The sequence below is a fragment of the Lissotriton helveticus genome, chromosome 10, assembly GCF_964261635.1.
Source record: "Lissotriton helveticus chromosome 10, aLisHel1.1, whole genome shotgun sequence".
In the NCBI taxonomy this organism is placed as follows: Eukaryota; Metazoa; Chordata; class Amphibia; order Caudata; family Salamandridae; genus Lissotriton; species Lissotriton helveticus.
In genome coordinates, this window is record NC_136071.1 from 820683893 (window position 1) to 820705200 (window position 21308).

Here is a 21308-nt window from a genome sequence, read left to right on the forward strand (position 1 = left end):
TTTGCAGCAACAATTAGTGGTCTAATGTCACACACATAAATCCGGTTAGGAGGGGCTTGCAGGGCAGTGGGGTGTAGCCACAGTGGAGGCCGCTCATAACTGGGGAGTATTGGTCAGGACCACTGGGCCTGCTGTGACCTCCTGGTGCCTGGCCTCTACCTGTAGGCCAAGGTGAGCAACCAGAGGGGCCCATATATCATTACGCCGGGAACGGTCCGGCATGAGTTCCCAGTAAATAGCAAGCTATTCCTGACAATATGCTGCATCTTGCAGCCTTTCTGCAATTTTAGGCGCAGGTTGTCACCTCCAGTGAAGGGCCACTCCATTTAGCCAGAAGGAGCAGCATTGTAGTGATTGTCAAGCTTCAAGAGGGATATCCTTCATGTAACCCAATAGGGCCTTCTGTGGTGTTCGCTGTGGGAAATGGCCGGTAATCTGGGCCATGTCTTTATAAACATTGCTCCAAAAACTCGCCATGGCTGGGTAGTCCCAGGCAAGGTGAAGAAAAGTGGTCAATAGAGTGGCGCTTCTCAAACATTGTGCGCCATCTACAAACCCCTTTCTGTGCAGTTGGGCTGAAATGTGATATGTTCTGTGCAGGAATTTGAAATTAATTAGTCTTTAGTTTGGAGAGAGGGTGCTCGTTTGGGCACAGCAGTAGTTCCATTGTCCCTCAGAAATGGGGTGGGGAGCGGGTTTCACAGGCCGCGGGGGGACATTCTCTTGCATTACGATTATAGACGAGTGATGAGCCTTTGGGGGGAAGAGCTGACTATTATGTGATAACTGGGTACATAGCTTGCCACTTGCCAGTGGGCTCGAGTTCCTGCTTGTTCCAGCCTGATCCAGTTGCCGTTTTTTGACCAAGTTACACCGCGCTGCCTGGGTTTTCCCACTCACTATTCTTCCCCCCTGCAGAAGCCCCCTCCGCACCAGGACCTAATTAATGCAGGCCGAAGTGCGACACATCATTAGGCAGCTGCGCAACTAGCTTGTCACTTGCCAGTGGCCTCCAGTTCCTGTTTGTTTGAGTGTGATCCAGTTGCCACCTTTTGACCAAGTGACACCACTGCTGCCTGGGCTTTTCCACCTGGGATTTACCCACTCACCGGTCTTCCTTTTCCAACCAGGGTTTTTCCCATCCACCATTTTATTCCCCAAACATTGTTTATTGGATTTTTGTGAGCTTTGACACCAATTGTTACAACAGGGTGAAGAAGAGAACAAGTAGCATCCGTCAGGTACGTTACCGGTTCAGAAGATAAAGCAGCTGTATACATGTTTTGGTGAGTTAATTACCAGAATATTGGAAATAATAACACTGATCACCAGAATGCCTGCGTTTTAATTTGTACATTACTATATGAGCTGAAGAGAGGAAAATACTGGCTCATCATGGAGTAAGGAAGCGGAATCTATGAGCGTCTTGTTACTATGTGATGCAATATCTTGGTGTGAAGTTTTCCTGTATGCCCTAGTAGGCGCTGGCCTAGGCCTCCCGCCTTTAGGACCTCAAGAAAGTAATCCCTGGTCAGGGAATCAAAGGCCTGAAGGTACTGTAGTGAGGTCTGATCCATCACATGGAAGAGACGCCTAATAGTATTGGACATGCTGTGGGCCAACACAAAACCATTATGGTCAGGATGAACAAGGGTAGGAAGTACCTGCAGATATCAGTCTGCGAGAATCTTGTCGAGTAGTGTGGCTCAATGGTTAGAGCAACAGACCCTGATGCAGAGGTCTGGCCCGGGACCAGGGTTCAATTCCCACCTCGGCGGGTCTTGGGCTCAATTTCCTCGGACCTGACAATTCTTGCCTCGGTGCCTATTCTAATCATGGGTCCCACTCTGCAACTATGGGCAATAGCTTGCTTAATCTCCACAACGGCCCTAACAGCGCTGGGATGCCTGGCTTCACCTTGGGGGTGCGCAGGCGTGGACCTTTCACAGGGAAAAGCCAGGAAAGGTTCCACAGCGGTATGCGTACAGCGCCAGGAAACCCCGGTAAGTGCGCTTTACAAGTACAAATTCATTTCATATCTTGTAGTCATTGCGCAATATGGCTGTTGGTGGTAGGAGGAGAGATGAGTGGAATCCCTCTCTGGTTTGAGCAGGGATACAAGAAGGGTCTCTTGGAGGGAGGTGGGAAGCATGCCCATGTTGGGAGCCTCTATAAATATTTCAACCAATTTAAGGGCAAGGCTAGAGGAGAATCAATCACAGTATTCTATTACAAGCTCATCCGATCCTGGGGTATTATTATGGGCCAAGTCGTTTATCGCCTTTGTGATCTCGGTAACAGTTATTTTGTAATTTTTTTTTAAGGGTTTTATTGAAGAAAACAAGAGAAATTTACATATATCGGGTGTCATACATAGAATGCAATGTTGCAATAGGTGAGCGAAGAAATCAATGTGGAAGATTCAATTCAGAGGAGTATGCAATGTCAACTTAGTTTGGTACATCAATAAGGAGAAGTACGATCAACAATCTAGTAAAATAGCAGCCAGCAGAGCTCACCCACCCATAGGTCAGGATAATGAAGATCAAGTCAGACACCCCGATACATAAGAAATGTACAGGATATACAACCCGTCTCTCGTAAAAGAAAAAAGGAAAGAAAAAAAAGGCCATAGAACTAAACTAAGGCATAATAACAAACCCCTCCCCGATCCCCCCACCCTGCACCCCTCTAGCAGTGTGCCTGTTGCCCCGGAACTAGACCTAAAAGAAGGAAAAAGAAAGAGTGGAGGAGGAAATATCAAACAGGCCCCCGGTCTCCCTTACTCCCCGCCAGTAGCAAAACCCCTCTAGCAGTGTGCCTGTTGCCCCGGAACTAGACCTAAAAGAAGGAAAAAGAAAGAGTGGAGGAGGAAATATCAAACAGGCCCCCGGTCTCCCTTACTCCCCGCCAGTAGCAACCCGCCCCTACACGTATCCAGAATAATACAATGCAACGATAAAAGTCAGACGGGGGGGAGCTTGTAAGAACCACCCAACTCCCGCGCTAGTATAGGTTACCAATCCCGTAGCAAATGAAGTCATTGTGCAAACCCATCCAGTCAAAGTCAACCCTGGCCACTGCGATTTTTCATGCAAGCCCTGTCCGCTCGATCCGCCATCCCAATGAGAGTATCAAAGTGTTGAAAAAGTTCAAAGTCAGTACGGAAGGATTGAGGCCAGGATAATAGTACACAAAGTCTAAGAGTCAAACAATGTCCGCTGTCCACCAGAGATAAATCGCTAGAGCGTATTCGAACCATCCAGGAGAAAAAGGGTGAGGTAACAATCCTAAAGTCACTGGAGAACTCATTCTGAAATATAAGATCATCCATGTCCATCTGGATCGGCATAGGGCAGGATGTGGATTCGATAGTCCGGGGCTTGCTAGCCGTCGTTCGGGGGTCGACAAAAGATACAAAGTCTGGCTTCAGCGCGGGCCCTCCGTCTCAGATGCTTCCTGCGCCGCGGGTAAAACAGCGTGTTCCAGAACCAACAAAGGGTCGGAGTTCGGTCTCCGGCAGATGATATCAGCCGCCATGACCATCCTCTGGATGATGGCGGTAACCTGTGAATGGAGCTCCCCAATGGCGGCCATTACAGTATGGAGTGACGGTATACATTCCACCCGCTCCATCGCCCCTCGCGAAGCGACCAAGCAGGTCTCTGAACCCCGGAGGTCGACTACTCCGGGGCACCAGGCACAGGCAAATCTGATGACAACTGTGGGCACTCTCAAAAGCGTGATCTCAACACCGTCGCCGCCAGCGAGGAACCAAGCCCGTCGACCCCGGGAGCCCAACGGGGCCTCCGGGCAGCGGATCCCCGACCACAGCAACCGATGCGTCACGCCGCCTTAGCTGCGAGATAAAACTGCCACCGATCCACCATCCGAAACGGACAAGTAATACTCCACTTCGGGAGACCGGACGCCACTCACGTCCCGCGGCCGATGTTATTCAACTCCAACCCGGCTGGGTTAGAAATCAAGGCCCCGGCTTCAACTTTGGGTTAGGCCGAGAATGGAACACGGCGTATCTTCATTATTCAAGCAGCTAGAAATTCCGGGATTGTACCTTTAGAGTCAGGAACACCTCAGCTGCACGGGAGTCCGGTGAGAAATCAGGATAATCGGCAGGATTTGTGAGCAACTGGCGGAGGTCGGCGGAGCCGGGAGCTTATGCGGCCATCTTGGTTGCTAGCATGGCTCCTCCCCCTCGGTAACAGTTATTAGTTCATCCAGTTTCTCTCGCTCCAGGCATAATATGAGCTGAATGCCTGTAGTTTGGCTGATCTTGGTGATTGGGTGGGGGGGTGTTCTGACAGGCTAACCACGCCAGGAGACGGCCATGCTTGTCCCTTGGGACATGCAGCTAAGCTGCTTATTCAATGAAGTTGTAACAACAAAGGCGTTCCACCATGGCTGCTTGATGTTTCTTGGTATCTGCCAAAGTGCAGCATGCCATGTCGTGTGGGAGAGGCCTATTGTCTAATGCGGTCACTGTATATTCAGAATCTCAAAGGGCCCCAGCCAGCTACCTGGGGACACCAGCTATATTCTGCATGCAAAAGAACCTAGTGACTACTTTAAAGGATCCCACTTGATGGTTGGGGTAGGGATGACGGGCTGGTGCCTGATGGAGCGGGGAGTGAGAGCGGGCAAGGGAGGTATCTAGCACATTATTATAATCTCCGCCCAGTATACATGGAATGCATACCCATTGGGCTAGGATTCTGGATAGAGTGGTCCAAAATGTGATCTGTGCCGAGTTTAGGGCATATATGCAGCCTAGGAGGACAGGGTCCCTTTCCAACCGGATCTCTACAAAGATGGATCTTCCCTCCTTTCCGATAACTGTGTTTAGTGTTTGGAAGGGAGTACCCGGGCGTATCCAGAGCAGTGCACCCCAGGCATATGCTGAATATGTTGTGCCATGGACTGGGCCTCACCATCATCAACTGAGACGTTGGAGCTCACCGTTAGTAAGATGGGTTTCCTGTAAGAAACTAATATGTGCATGATGTTGTGTGATGTAAGCGTATTCTGAATAGTGATAGTGTGCTGAGTGTATCTCCGTCACGTTTAATTTGAGAAACCATGTGGTGCAGTGAGAAGCCATGCGGCGATGTCGGGTGCATGTGTGGGGTGCGGAGGAGTTGGGAGTGAGTGCCCGTCCCATTTGTCCATGAAGGCCCACAAGGAGGCGGGGTCATTAGATACTCGTGAAGAAGAATAACAGGTAGCAAACAACAGTACACTAACAGGAACTGGAGCCTCTGGCCGGGGGTCACACACCCAAACAAGGGCTCGATGAGCCAGTACATGGAACTGAGATGTTGGCAGAACACTGCTCGATGATGTGAGAAGCTTCAGATGTGCAATGCAGGTCATGGTGCTGGCGCTCAGGTTACTCTCTCGTGGGCCGCCAGAGGAGGAAGGATGGGGGGGAAATTAGCAGAGGGGAGTTTCATTGCTCCAGCAGCTGCAAAGAGGGCCATTAGATGACGGGCCAGGCACTAGTCTCTTGTTTTGTAGATCTCCTGGGGTCATATGTTCATCGCTCGTGGTATTGCTGAATCCGTGTCTTGAGTAGGCAAGGATCATTAAAGAGCATATGCTGGTCCTATGGCTGATTGTTGGCTTTGGCGCAGTTTGCGCAAGGAAGGTGCTACAGGAGTCCCCCCAGTCCTGTTCCACGGTCTGTTCCACCGTCCCATCGCAGCCTGATACGGGCCGCTTTTTTTGTGGTTTGCTGCAGGTCTGTGGCTGCCCTCGAAGTGGGTCTCCACTCAGTCCCATGCGGACTCTGGGTCTGTGAAGAAGTGGGCTCATTGGTTGTGGATGATTTTCAACTTCACTGGAATCAGCAAGGACTATGTGACATTCAAGTCCCAAAGATGGTACTTCACTGCAAGAAACGAAGAGCGTTGATGCTGGGTTAGCATGTTGTAGTCTGGGAATATTGAGACCGGACAGTTCTCATATTCTAGTGGGGCTTTGCGACTGGCTGCTTGCAGGATAGCATCTCTGTAGTGGAACATCTTTGCGACCACGTGGGGCGGGGTGCTCACAGCTGTGGTCGGCAGGCAGGCAGTGAGTGTGTTTTTCCATCTAGAAGTGTGGAGAGAGGGTCTGGGTTGGATTACAGGACATCACTCATCCCTCCAGGAACTCGATCATTGGTCGGGACACCTCCGCGCCCTCCAGAGGTCCCACCACGAGTATGTTGTTCCGTCGGCCCTCCCTTCGTGGTCTTCTGTACAGTGTTCCAGTGGTTGCATCCATTCCCGGAGATCACACATGGTCTTTTCCTGATCCACCAGCTGTGGTTTCATATCTGAGATGGAGCGCTCAGTCTCCATGGCCCTGGAGGCAAGTTTTTGTTGGTCTTCGTGAAGGAGTCTAAAGACCACTTGAATTTCCTCTATGCGGAATTTGAAAAACATCTCAATGGCCTACAGGATAGCATCCAGTTTGTCAGCTGAGTCTGAGGGTGGAGGAGGTACTGAGTCTCCTCGGTCAAGCCGGTCTGAGGACCGAGTTAATGGCGAAGGTGGGCGGGACTGGCCCTTGGTTGATTTTGGTCTGCCCCTGGTGCCCTGCGCATTGGATGCCCAGCAATCCCCTGGGGCTGGCTAAGCTTTAAGGGAGTCTTTTGAGTCATGTTGTAGGTCCTTAGTCCAGCATTATAAGAAAAGAATGTTATGCTGTTCCTCAGTAAAAAAGTGTCTGTGCAAGGGAAATGACACCAAACAGTAACCAAGAGCATGGTTATATCAGACCTCTCAATGTGGGGCTTGAGGTGGTTCACATGGAGGACCCTCAAAGGATCCCGTTAGGTTCAGAGTTGGAAATCCATTTGTTGGATTGTTATGCCCTCACACACCCGAATCCGTGTCATGCTTCATCATCTGGGCTGCTCATCGTTGGGTCGGCGGTGCAATACCCAACGTGCTCCCTGTAGTAGGGGCACTTTAGCGGAGATCTTTTTTCAATTGCCCTATGGTGAAGTGCGGGTGTGAGGCCAGAACTGTATAGATGTATGGTTTATGTATGTGATTTAAAATAGGGCTTGGAGTACCAGTGTGAACACATTTTAATCAATGGGTCTCCTACCCTAGTTAAAATAAACAGTGCGGCGCTTAGCTAAGTGTAATGTCTTAGGTTAAAGCGTCTCTGTTAGTATAATATGGTCAACATGTTTCTCGCTCCACGTAAAAGTCTACGTGCGATTCACCAGGACCTCTGTCGTGTAAACTATCTACACTCTATAGTTGGCGACATGGCAGCACACTCATATCAACCAAACACATACCTATATGTGTACCTGTCAAACCTGGAACTACCCTATGTTGTGAGTTAACCAGGCGTCATTAGCACCTGGTAAGTCAAACCGGAGGAGTTCCTCTAGTGTTAGACAAGCTTGTTGCTCTGTTGTCCAGATCCTGCACCTGGTAGGTCAAACCAGAGGAGTTCCTCTAGTGTTAGACAAGCTTGTTGCGCTGTTGTCCAGATCCTAGTCGACTTACCCATGTCTACCGGGTCCCTCATCCCATATTTTTGGGTGCGGCTGGGCTCTTCTTTAGGAGTTTGTCAGCTCGGGCCTAAGGCCTGGCCTTGTTGTTAAGCCGGGACTGTGATTGAGCTTGCTTGTAGTGTCCCAGGTCTAGGGCCAAGGGATATGCCAGAGAGGTGATAAGGAGAAACAAGGGGCCCCCAGGCGGGTTTGCGTCTGATCCATCCATCCCCTGTTGCACCTTCTGTGCCTCAATGCAGCCTTCAGCCCTCAGGCCACCGCCTGTCTGAACAGGTGTCGGGACTATGCTTGCTCCTCCGGTGTTAGCTCCCTCTCTCCTTTGCCATGCCTCCTTTCAACAATCTATTCTGTGCACTGCATCAGGGCTCATGATCGCTCCCACAAAGCACACTGTAAAAACTCCTTAGAAGGGTGACCTTTGAATTACTAGCACCACTTCTCTTCACTAAGGTGGAATAACCTGGATAGACCACCAGCGTTGGCATGGTATGTGCCAGAACGGTGTTCCACTGTAAAGTCCATTCCCTGTACAGAGATGGACCACCTAACAGATTGAGATTCTCACCCCTCATCTCCATTTACCATCTGAGGTGCCTGTGGTCTACCTGAACCCAGAAGTGAGTGGCAAGCAGGTATGGCCTCAGCTTCTTCAGCACACAGACCACAGCAAAGGCTTCCCTTTCAATCGCACTCCATCTCTGATCCCTGTAAAGTACCCTCCTACTGATGAAAGCTACAGGTTGATCCAGGCCCTCTTCACTTAGCTGTGACAACACGACCCCTATGCCATGCTCTGAGGCGTCCGTCTGACCAACAAATTCCTTGGAGAAATCGGGGGCCTTGAGCACGGGTGCCGTGCACATGCCCTCTTTCAGGGCATTAAAAGCTATCTGGCACGCCTCTGTCTAGATCACCCGATGTGGCTGCTTCTTGGAAGTCAGCTCTGTAAAGGGGGCAACAATGGTGCCATACCCATTGATTAATCTTCTGTAGTAACCAGTGAGGCCTAAAAAGGGCGTCACTTCTGTCTGGGTCTCGGTGGTCTCCCAAGCCAGAATGATGCCATTTTTTAGCTGAAAGGGCTGAACCTTGCCACCCCCTACTTTGTGTCCCAAGTAGACCACAGAATCATGCCCTTTCTTGCACTTATTGGCCTTGATAGTCAGGCCTGCGCTCTGCAGAGCCTGAAGCACTTTCTGGAGGTGGTTCAAGAGTTCCCCCCAAATTGTAGCTGAAGCCTGCAATGTCATCTAAGTAGGCAGCACTGAAGTTCTCCAGGCCAGCCAGGACTTGCTTGACCAGCCTCTGCAAGGTGGCAGGGGTGCTTCTGGAGTTGAGAATGTAGCCCTCTCTTTAGCCCTCTCAGTCAAGGCAATCTGCTAGTACCCAGACGTTAAGTCAGACGTGCTAAGGAACTTGGTAGCTCTAAGCCGATCAATGAGCTCATCAGCTCTGGGGATGGGGTGTGCATCAATCCTGGTGGCTGCATTGAGCCACACCCCCAGTAGACAACTGGTGGGGGCAGCCTTAGGAACCAACACCACTGGGCTGGACCATGGGCTGTTTGAGGGCTCAATAACCGGTAACACCAGCATCTTGGAGGCCTTCTTCTTGATGCTAGCCCTCATCTTACCAGGCAACCTGTAATGTTTATTCTTTATAGGTGTGCTGCCACCTGTATCAATATCATGTGTACACCTTGTAGTGGATCATGAGGTAAGGGAGAACAAAGAGGCAAACTGCCCCAGTAACTGGCAGCAGTCTCTCTGTTGATCTTGGGTCAGTGTAGGGGAGCTATTGACCGATCCTGCTCCATGGAAGATAGGTGGTTGTGGAGAGGTGCACTCTCCCTTTCCACCCCATCATCAGTAACCAAGAGCATGGTTATATCAGACCTCTCAATGTGGGGCTTGAGGCGGTTCACATGGAGGACCCTAAAAGGTTTCCTAGGAGTTTGGCGGTCCACCAGGGAGGTGATATCACTCTTACACTCCTTTACCTTGTAGGGCAGAGACCCGCTGTCCTGTAGAGCACAAGGCTTCACAGGCTCCATCACCCACACTTTTTAGCCAGGATGAAACTTAAGAGTGGTATTCTAGTCATACCAGCACTTTATGTCCTCCTGGCTGTCTTCCAGGTTCTCCTGTGCAAGCTTCCGAAAGTGGACCTTCAGGTTGCGAAACACCAGCATGTAGTTCACTACATCCTGGCGCTGCTTCTTGGGTGATTGCTCCAAGCCTTCCATTACCAAACTGAGAGGCCCTCTCAGAGGGTGTCCATAAAAAAGTTCAATTGGACTGAAGCAACCCTCTTCTGTAGGACCTCACTGTAGGCCAATAAAAGGCATGACAGAAGGACATCCCACTTACGGCTCATGGGTTCGGTTAGACCCATAATCATGCCTTTGAAGGTAAGGTTAAACCTTTCAACCAACCCATTGGTTTGGGGGTGGTAAGGAGTGGTGAATTTATAGGTCACACCACACTCCTTCCTCATGGCCTTCATGTAATTGGACAGTCAGATACCACTTCCTTGGGGAGGCCCATATGGGTAAAGATCCGCATCGGTGCCCTGGCCACCACAGGCACAGTCACTGTCCTGAGAGAGATCGCTTCAGGTACCGGGAGGCATGGTCCACCAAGACCAGAATCAATCTGTTGCACATGGCTGTTTTGGGATGCAGAGGCCCCACTATGTCTATGTCAACCCGCTCAAAAGGGTTGCTAACGACAGGGAAAGTTTGCAATAGGGTCCTTGCACTTACCACTTGATTTGCCACTCGGCTGGCAAATAGGACATAACCTACAGAACACATCTGAGGCCGTCCTCATTTGAGGCCAATAAAAGTGGGTGACTAGCCTGTCAAAGGTCTTATTTTGTCCCAAATGACCTACCAGTGGCACATCATGAGCCAGACCCAGCAGGAAGGCTCTGCAGCGCTGGGGTACCAACAACACACGTGTTGCACCGGGCTCAGGGGTCTTAGGCTCACTATACAGGAGATCATTTTCCCAGTAGATCAGGTGCTGCCCAGAGGAATTACCAGATGCCTGGGGTTCAGCCTGCCGCTGAAGACCTTAAAGAAGGTTACTCTTTCTGCTCCTTGCAGAACTCTTCCTTGGAGAGACTGCCTTCCTGTTGCCAATTGGTCAGCTCAGGCAGGTTCCCCAGTTAAGGCACATCTTTCCCTGTAGGTACCAGGGCGTACCCCTTAGATTCCGCCTCCTCCTGGATCATGGGAATTTTAGGAGTGGGTTTTCCACGCCCCTTGCCCTTCCTCTTTTTGGAAGGTCCCTGCACCCTTGTTCCAGGCTCTAGATCATTCTCACCACCCTCATGAGCTGCAATGGACAGTGTGGTCAGGCATACCCACTCAGGCAACCCCATCATCTCCAAGTGTGACCTGAGCTCCACCTCCTTCAAGATGGTGTGCTACAGATCATTGATTTTGCCATTGTGCAACATTTCGTCCATCATCTTGTGTGTTTTGCTGTTCACCCTATGTGGGAAGTGTATGCCCAGACGTGGGTCCCGTGCTCACTAAGCCACTGGAGTCAAGCTATCCTGGCTGAAGACGGCTGATAGCCAGAAACCGTTCCTAGGATGCTTGATTCCGGTCCAGGAAAGACTTGGCTTGGCAGTTCGGGCTGGACTGTTCCCATGAGGGACAGGGTCAAGACTGATTTCCATATGGCCATGTCTGAACTGGGATGGCTTGGTGAGCAAAATAACGATGGATTAAACCCAGATCTGTGACTGGGGGTGAATGTTTTGCCATTGTGCAACATTCCGTCCATCATCTTGTGTGTTTTGCTGTTCACCCAATGTGGGAAGGGTATGCCCAGATGTGGGTCCCGTGCTCACTAAGCCACTGGAGTCAAGCTATCCTGGCTGAAGACGTCTGATTGCCTGAAACCAGTCCTAGGATGCTTGATTCCGGTCCAGGAAAGACATGGCTTGGCAGTTCGGGCTGGACTGTTCCCATGAAGCACAGTGTCAAGACTGATTTCCATATGGCCATGTCTGAACTGGGATGGCTTGGTGCGCAAAATAACGATGGATTAAACCCAGATCTGTGACTCGGGGTGAATGTTTTGCCATTGCGCAACATTCCGTCCATCATCTTGGGAGTTTTGCTGTTCACCCTATATGGGAAGGGTATGCCCAGAAGTGGGTCCCCTGCTCACTAAGCCACTGGAGTCAAGCTATCCTGACTGAAGACGGCTGATAGCCAGAAACCTGTCCTAGGATGCTTGATTCCGGTCCAGGAAAGACATGGCTTGGCAGTTCGGGCTGGACTGTTCCCATGAGGCACAGGGTCAAGACTGATTTCCATATGGCCATGTCTGAACTGGGATGGCTTGGTGAGCAAAATAACGATGGATTAAACCCAGATCTGTGACTGGGGGTGAATGTTTTGCTATTGTGCAACATTCCGTCCATCATTTTGTGTGTTTTGCTGTTCACCCTATGTGGGAAGGGTATGCCCAGACGTGGGTCCCGTGCTCACTAAGCCACTGGAGTCAAGCTATCCTGGCTGAAGACGGCTGATAGCCAGAAACCGGTCTTAGCATGCTTGATTCCGGTCCAGGAAAGACATGGCTTGGCAGTTCGGGCTGGACTGTTCCCATGAGGCACAGGGTCAAGACTCATTTCCATATGGCCATGTCTGAACTTGGATGGCTTGGTGAGCAAAATAACGATGGATTAAACCCAGATCTGTGAATGGGGGTGAATATTTTGCCATTGTACAACATTCCGTCCATCATCTTGTGTGTTTTACAGATCATTGTCCAGCAGACATTCCACAGGCATGGATGGACTAACAGCTACCTTCAGCAGACCTGAGACTCCGCCCTCTTCCCACACTCAAAGGGAACCAGAGCCACTGGGTAGTAAGTGGCTGTCACAGTTGTCAGCAGCAACAGCTTAGTGCAACATGTTAGGGACTACCTGCTTTGAAGACATCAGACGACACCCGATGGTAGTCATGCTGGTTCCTGTGTCTCTCAGAGCCTCCACCCTCTGCCCATTGATGGATACCCACAACTGCACTTCCTAGTTTTGTCATGCATGTGGGTTTTCTGTACCATCTCTCCATCACCCAAGGACACTAGGGTTAACTCTACACTCTCCCCATCACTATGTAGGGCCATCTCCTCCCCAAGTGCTACACCAGCCATCCCCAGCAACTGCCTACAGGTGGGGGGACTGTGCCTGATTGGGATACTTGGCATCCCCTTTGTAGTGCCAGTCCTGCTGGCACTCGTAGAACTTCACAGAAGCCTTCCCTGCAGGCTTTCTAACAGAAAACCATTTATTTTTAGAGGGGGCTGGGAACCCTGAACTTCAGAACTATTTTGAGGCCTTTTAGAGAACTCCTTGCTCTCCCACACCCTTCTTCTGTTGGGGACCCTACCTACCCTTGTGGTGATCTCCCACCCACCTTCCTGTGGACCTTGGTGCTTACTCAGCGACCCACCTCCTTATCAAGCTGTCTGGTATCAATGAGCTTTCTATCAGTAAGGTGTTGGAGCATATATGGAAAGCAAAGACTGAACATATGCTCTACTGCAAACACATTATACAGCCCCTGATAATCTTTTACCTTACTGCACTTCGCCCAACCCTCCATTGCCTTGCAGAAAGAATCCATACAATCCACCCAGGTGTGTTAGGAGATCTTCTGACTATCCCTGAATGTCTTTCTATATTTCTCTGGGGTCAGACCAAACTTTCTGATCAGGGCCTCCTTCATGGGGTGATACCTCATCCTGTCCCTCCCCACACTAGGGATATGTCTCCAAAGACTAGACCCCCAATCTGCCTCAGGGACCTTGTGCATTTGCTGCTCAATTTCATAGACCTCAAACAATCTGTCTATGCTATGCTATCTCCCACCACAAAATCTGACTGTTATGACTGCCAGATGTTGTCTGATATGGGTTCCATGTTGGACCTCATCCTAGAGGATAGTGGACCGGAAGCTAAGAAAATACTGATGGATGGAGAGTGCGCGGACTCTGAGGTGGTTGACTGCACTATGGTGTAGCCACCAAATGCTTTAGACAACTGGCTGGTGCAGTGATCTTACGGCGCCAGGAATGGCTTAAGACAACCTTATTCAGACCTAAAGTACAATCTAAGATCCTGGACATGGCGTATGATGGAGATACTTTATTTGGAAAGCATATTTATGACGCCTTGCTAGCCATTAAGACGGACACTGATACCGCCAAATCCCTCGGCACTCTACAGTATCGAAAGTTGCCCTTTCTGGGAGCACGTGGACAGGCTTTTCGAGCTATAGAGGTGCATACTAATGCCCCCAGCAGTACCAGATCTACCAGTCACACTATAGACAGGGTTACCAGCAGCCAGCATATCGCCAACCATCCACAGCTGGTTTCTCCAGGCAGGGTTCCCGCTGAAAACCACCATCCCAGGTCCACAACACAGGCCGCAAGCAGTGACTTCATTCAGGTACCAGCTTCTACCCCCTCCCGTCCCGTTGGTCCGTAAATCTCCAACCACATTCATCACTGGCAGAGGATCACAATGGACAGATGGGTTTTGGATTTAACTATGGCTATACCCTGGAGTTTACAGAACAACCACCAAACACTCCGTCCAGGGGAGCACACTCCCCTCGTCTTCACTTATTAAAACAAGAGGCCAGGATAATGCTTACCAAGGGAGCGATAGAGAAGGTTCATGTGACTCAAAGGGGAAAAGGATTCTACTCCTGTTTTTTTCCTTATAAGCAAGAAATCAGGAAAGTGGAGACCTATTTTATATCTCAGGAAACTCAACAAATTCCTCAGGAAGCAAACCGTCGGGACGATTACACTCTCAATCATCCTACAGCACCTCAACAGTGGAGATTGTATGACATCTCTATAGCTGGAAGATGCCTATTTTCATATCCCCATCCAACCCAAGCATCGAAGATACCTCAGATTCACCATAGCTGGTACCCATTACCAATTCAAGGTCCTTCCCTTCGGCCTGAAATATGCTCCTTGGATATTCACCAAGTGCATTGCCCCAGTAGCAGCCATCCTAATAAAGCAAGATCATCAAGTATTCCCTTACTTGGATGACTGGCTACGTAAAGCTCCAATCTGTCTGCAAGCAACCAAAGCTACAGAAGCCTGCTTGGCACTTTTTCACAAGCTCGGCTTTACCATAAACCAACAGACGTTTTCTGTTTTTCCCTGTCAAACAATGACATTCCTTGTAGCCGAACTGGGCACACTCCAGATTAACCAGATTAATGCAGTGACATCAACCACCTCACTCATTCTCAGAACATGTAGGAAAATAATGCCCCTACTTCCTAAAGACGCACAACAAATAGTAGTTTCGGCCCTGGTATTGACCAGGCTGGAATATTGCAATGGTCTATACCTCAAGTTGTAAGAGGGCTCCATGCATAAATTGCAGATGCTGCAGAATGCAGTGGCTAGACTCCTTACAGGTATCCCTAAGTATGCATCTATCTCCCCATCTATAAAAAAAACTCCATTGGTTACCAGTCAAAAAGCGCACCCAATTTAAGGCCCTTTGCATGGTGTTCAAGGCCCTGCAGGTATCTGGGCCAGAATATCTAAGGCAACAACTCCGCTGGTATATACCAAAAAGAACACTCCGTTCATCAGATGCCAAGATTGTAGCAACACCACGAATAAAAAAAGTTAAATGGGGGGGGGGTAGAAGTTTCACCACCAATACAGCCAAGGCCTGGAACACGCTTCCTCTACATCTAGCCAGACAGAAGCTCCTGAGGCGGAAGCCGGGAGATTAGCTCACATTTTAAAAACTTTTATCTTGTAAAATTGTCACTTTACCTGTTGTTTTCACTCAGCCCTGAGCACGCCCCCCTCCTTCAGAATCGCCGACATCACCGCGCAGCCGATGTTAACGCTGCCGCGGGGTTGAACAATCTTTTTGCCGCCATCAGCGAGGGCAGCGAGGCCACGCCCACCGGCCAGAGGCCACGCCCCCGCCTGCTACTTAAGACGCGCTGAGTCCCAGAGCACGCATTAGCCAGACAGAAGCTCCTGAGGCGGAAGCCAGGAGATTAGCTCACATTTTAAAAACTTTTATCTTGTAAAATTGTCACTTTACCTGTTGTTTTCACTCAGCCCTGAGCACTCCCCCTCCTTCAGAATCGCCGACATCACCTAGCTGCCGATGTTAACGCTGCCGCGGGGTTGAACAATCTTTTTGCCGCCATCAGCGAGGGCAGCGAGGCCACGCCCACCGGCCAGAGGCCCCCCCCCCCCGCCTGCTACTTAAGATGCGCTGAGTCCCAGAGCACGCATTAGCCAGACAGAAGCTCCTGAGGCGGAAGCCGGGAGATTAGCTCACATTTTAAAAACTTTTATCTTGTAAAATTGTCACTTTACCTGTTGTTTTCACTCAGCCCTGAGCACTCCCCCCTCCTTCAGAATCGCCGACATCACCGCGCAGCCGATGTTAATGCTGCCGCGGGGTTGAACAATCTTTTTGCTGCCATCAGCGAGGGCAGCGAGGCCACGCCCACCGGCCAGAGGCCACGCCCCTCTCCCCCCTCTTTAAAATGTGCCAGGGCCGGACGCGCAGCGGACGCGCGCAGCGGGCACGCCGCCAGCGCGCTAAAAGCGCGCCATAGGCAAGCCCGTCTGCGCCCGTCCGCGTCCGGCCGGGGACAGGGGCCAATCCCCTTGGCCTCCCTTTCAAGACTCAATATAGCGCTGCTGCCCTTCTTACATTTAAACCCCCCACGGAAGAGAGTTGCCTTCACCAACACCATCCTCTGAACCTCCCCACCTACTGGCCACACTGCAACACTAACCTTCGAACCGCTCGGCTCAGGTCGGCCCAGCAAAACTACACCTTACTGCTCCTGAATTGCAGGTCTCTACCAAGACATAGCGCAGAAATCTTCCTGCTCTTAGATGAGCGGTCTCCTGACGCCATCTTCCTAACCGAAACTTGGTTAACCCCAGATTGTGACCCAGATGTGATTCAAGCCCTGCCACCGGGATACCAAATTGCTCGCAGGGACCGCTCACGCGGAAAAGGAGGAGGGCTTGCCATTATCCATAAATCTATATACCAATGCTATTGTACCCTTGATCCAATCCCAGACTGCGAAAGCATGTCTTTCTGCCTCAAACTCACCCCTAACGGCAGTCTAACAGGGGCACTTGTATACCGCCCCCCAGGCCCACTGAATCACTTCCACTCCTCACTACCCTCGCTAGCGGCCAAATCTGCTATGTCTTCCTCCAACTTCACGTTGCTGGGAGACTTTAATATTCACTTCGACAACAGTACTGACAGCACCGCTAACAAGCTAGTTTCCAGCTTAGCCGCAATTCAATTAGAACAATTAATAGGGTCCCCCACTCATAACAAAGGTCACCTGCTCGACCCAGTCTTTAGCAATTGCCCCAACCTCACGGTTGGCACTATCACCCACCTCCCATGGACTGATCACTTTCTGATTCCCCTTAACTGGTCTACCTGCAAAGTCACTCCCCCTCCCCTCATCTCACCAAAGATGAGAAACTGGTCGAGACTCCCGCTAGAGCAGTGGTCAAGCCTCCTTTCCATTTCCAAACCCGCTCTTTCCAAGAGCCCTGTACCCGACAGCAGGACATTCAACAAGTGGATCGAGAACTCCATTGACACTATCCTCCCTTCCAGGAAAACCAGGCTAAAAAGAGCACGAGAAACTGCCCCCTGGTACTCGGAGAAGCTCAGGGAGCTAAAACGACAGTGCAGAAAGTTGGAAAGGAAGTGGCGCCTAGGATACGCTATCATCGGAAAAGACAGTTATAGGGAAGCCATTAGGGCATACAAACGCGAAATAAACTTAGCTCAAACTAACTACTATAAAGAAAAATATTATGGCAGCTCGATCTAAGCCAAGAGAAATATACCAAGTAGTCAAAAGTCTTTCTAAGATCTCCCCTCCCATGGCCCCAACCGACAACCCTATAGCTCGATGCAACGAGCTGGCTGAATTTTTCTTTCAAAAAATCAATAAAATATACTTATCCTTCGCAGCCCCCAGCTCAGAGACTATCACTGTCATACCACCACCCCCAAGCGATACAGAACATCCTCCGCGAGTTTCCCTGAATGATTTCCCACCACGAGACCTGGAATCACTCAAATCCCTTGCACATCAAGTAAAATCAGACTCCCCCCTCGACCCAGTGCCCCCTCAGATGATGAACATGGCTAACCAAGTCATTCTCCCCACCCTCATGGACCTACTCAATAGCTCCATGCAAACAGGAGTGGTTCCTCCCTCCTGGAAACAGGCAATGGTGAGAGCATTGCTTAAGAAACCCAACCTCAACCCTACGGACCCCAACAACTACCGTCCAATCTCCCTGTTGCCTTGGGCAAGTAAAATTCTGGAGAAGTACATTAATCTCCACCTCACCAACTTCCTCGAGGAGAATCTTCTATTGGACTCCACCCAAACAGGATTCCGTTCAAAACACGGCACAGAAACTGCTCTTCTGGCCGTGACGGAGGAATCCAGGAGGATCTTGGATCAGGGGGGTCAGTGGCAGTGGTCCTCCTTGATCTAATCTAAGTTTGATACGGTGCGCCACAAAACCCTGCTGTCTCGACTAGTCGATCTGGGGGTCTCAGGAAACGCTCTTGACTGGTTGGGTTCCTTTCTGAGCGGAAGGACCTTCCAGGTCTTTGATGGCGACTCCTGCTCCACTAGCAGACCTCTAAACTGCGGGGTACCCCAAGGCTCCTCCCTAAGCCCCACGCTGTTCAATGTGTACATGAGGCCGCTGGCTGAGGTCGTCCGACAATACGGTATCAAGATGATCTCGTATGCGGACGACACTCAGCTGGTGGTCTCTCTGGCACAGAAGAAAAGCGGGCTCCCCCAGACCAACCTAGCAGCTTGCATGGAGGATGTCAGGAGATGGATGACAGCATCCTCATTAAAACTCAATGGCGACAAGACCGAGATAATGCTCCTCGGCCCCCCTACTCTCACCCCCATCGACCAGCTATGGCCCCCCAGTTTGGGCCCTCCTCCATCCCCGAAGGAGGACATTAAAAGTCTGGGAGTCTGGCTGGACAAAACCCTCACCTTTAATACTCAGGCAACTAAAACAGCAGCAACCTGCTTCGGGATCATCCGAATGCTGAGAAAAATCCTGCCTATTCTGCCCATGGAAGCTAAACAGGTTGTTATTCAGGGCCTCATCCAGTCCCGGCTCGATTTCAACAATGCCCTTTACTTGGGAGCCCCTGAGTACGTGCTGCAGAAACTTCAGCGCACGCAGAACTGTGCAGCTCGCACGCTGCTCCAGATCCCTCGCAGAGCATCAGCTAAGCCAGGGATCAGGTCACTCCACTGGCTCCCGGTCAGGGATAGAATAAAATTCAAGACCCTGTGCATATCGCACCAAGCCTTCCATAGAGCCAGACCTGAGATTAACCACATACTTCTCACTCCCTACTGTCCCGGTAAGTCACTTCGTTCAAAGAACGCATTCCTTGCTGCAGTTCCCAGAGTCAAAAGGTCCAGAGCAGGAGGCAGGTCCTTCACGCTCAACGCTGCTAAATTATGGAACTCACTTCCCTTCTCACTTAGGTCCAACTCTATCCTCTCGTCCTTCCGTAAAGAGCTAAAAACATATCTCTTCAGAAATTAGCTCTCCACCTGGATCTCTCCCCTCTTCCCTCAGCGCTCTGTTACCTCTACTCAGCACTTGGACGCCCTCGGGCAGCAGCCGCGCTTTACAAAACTCCTTCACTTCACTTCACTTCACATCTAAGAAGCATGGCTATTCTGTTGGCCTTCAGGAAGGCCCTAAAAACCTGGCTCTTTAACAACTATCCAGCAACATTCACTTATGCAATCCACGGGTAGGACTTCACCTCAGCGCCAGGACACCGTCAGGTAGCAGCTACGCTTTACAAATGTAGATAACATTAACATTAACTCCAGAGCAAGGCTTTCCTCTCTCGAGACACACAAGAACAGTTGGCAAACTTACCACAAAACATTGCAGGAAGACAGTACGTTTCTGTGAGGATATTCAGATCACTCCTAGGCATGCTTTCTTTAGCTATCGATTTAATTCCACTGGCTTGCACCAAAATAAGACTGCTGCCAGAGGAGCTTCAACTGCAGTGGGTGCAGGCAATGGGTTCCTTCGAAGAATTCATCCGCATCACCCCATGCATGAGGGAAGCGTTGAAATGGTGGTGTCTCAAACCGCATCTTTCAGAAGGCCTCACCATTCTGCCAGTGATTCAAGATTTCTTTGTCACAACAAATGTCTCTATTAAGGGCTTGGAAGGCCATTTGCAGCACCTTCCAATCAAAGGGAAATGGTCCTCACCTCAATAACTAATGTACATCAACAGCCTGGAGCTCAAAGCCATATTCCTCTCTCTGAGGCTTTCCTCCCAATGATTTCATTATCCTTGGTGCTGGTTCATACAGACAACCCGACTAGCATGTATTACATAAACAAACCAGGAGGAACAAAATCTCTAGCACTCTCCCAAAAAGCCTGAGAGCTTTGGCGTTGGCTTATGGATCCCAGGTTATCCCTAAGAGCTGAACACGTTCTAGGACTTCGCAATACTTTTAGCAGATGCTCTCAGCAGGACAAAGGACAGTTGCCACGAGTGGGAATTGGACCAACATCAGCTAGACAAGGTGTTCTTGAGATGGGGGAAAGCAACGCTGGACCTCTTCGCTATGGACAGCAATACCAAATGCAGTTTTATGCCAGCAGATTCCCTCTCCAAAGATTGCGGGGGAATGCCCTTTCGATGCGATGATTCGGGATATAACCATCCAATGATCCCAAGGTCCTCACCAAGATGTAGGCAGAATGCTGTTGTCTCCTGCTGATCACCCCACGTGGCACAGGAAGCACTTGTTTTTGGAGCTTTTCCTCCTCTTAGAGTCCAAACCCAGTCACCTCCCTTCAACGCCATCTCTTCTGACCATGAACAGGGGTCAGATATGTCACCTGGAGCCAGCATCTACCCAGTTGCCTACAGGTCAAAATGGAAAAGATTCTGCATATTATTGTTACCCACCATTCTCTAAGGGTAATTACATTTATCATGATACTGCTTGCTACTCTGATTCAAGCATGTGAATCTATGAAAGATACTCCAGTACTGGATAAGAAAATGAGTTACTTAACTGTAACTGCAGTTATCCCGTATTGGTATATTTCATAGATTCACATGCGACCTACCCTTCTCCCCAGAGAGGCTCCCCTTATGGCTAGGACATTACTCACAATTGTGCTTAAAAAAATCTGAGGGAATCGGCTCTCTTGGGAGTGTTCTAAGGGGTACTAACAGCTGATTGGTTATAGTTTAAACTTTGGCCATTTTTAACAAGGACATAAACAGTTTGTTAAACTGATGGTCTAGGGCCATTATAGCCCATGATACTTTTACCATACTGCTTGATTATGGTACCGTGGGACTCCCACTTCGATGACAGGGAATGATTCAACCATGTGAAACTGTGAAATATACCAATGCTGGATATCTGCAGTTACAGGTAAGTAACTTATTTTCATGCCCAGCATTACAGCATTAAACGTTCAGCGTGTTTTTTGTTAAGTAAATCACTTTGTTTGAAGACTAGTGGGGCGCCGTGTTGTATACTACTAAGAAGCACTTCATGTGTAAAATTATTTTTGTTCAAAGATGTGCTGAGGCAAGCCTGTGAATAAGTCAGATCATATGTAAACACTAAAGA

At 49.9% G+C, this 21308-nt stretch overlaps 1 protein-coding gene across 2 annotated transcripts in view; it reads left to right on the forward strand.

Annotated features, from left to right (window-relative positions):
* The window catches only part of LOC144784551 (protein nucleotidyltransferase YdiU-like), a 319919-nt gene that overhangs the window by 108179 nt on the left and 190432 nt on the right, over positions 1-21308 (forward strand). The gene's annotated exons all lie outside the window — the stretch shown is intronic.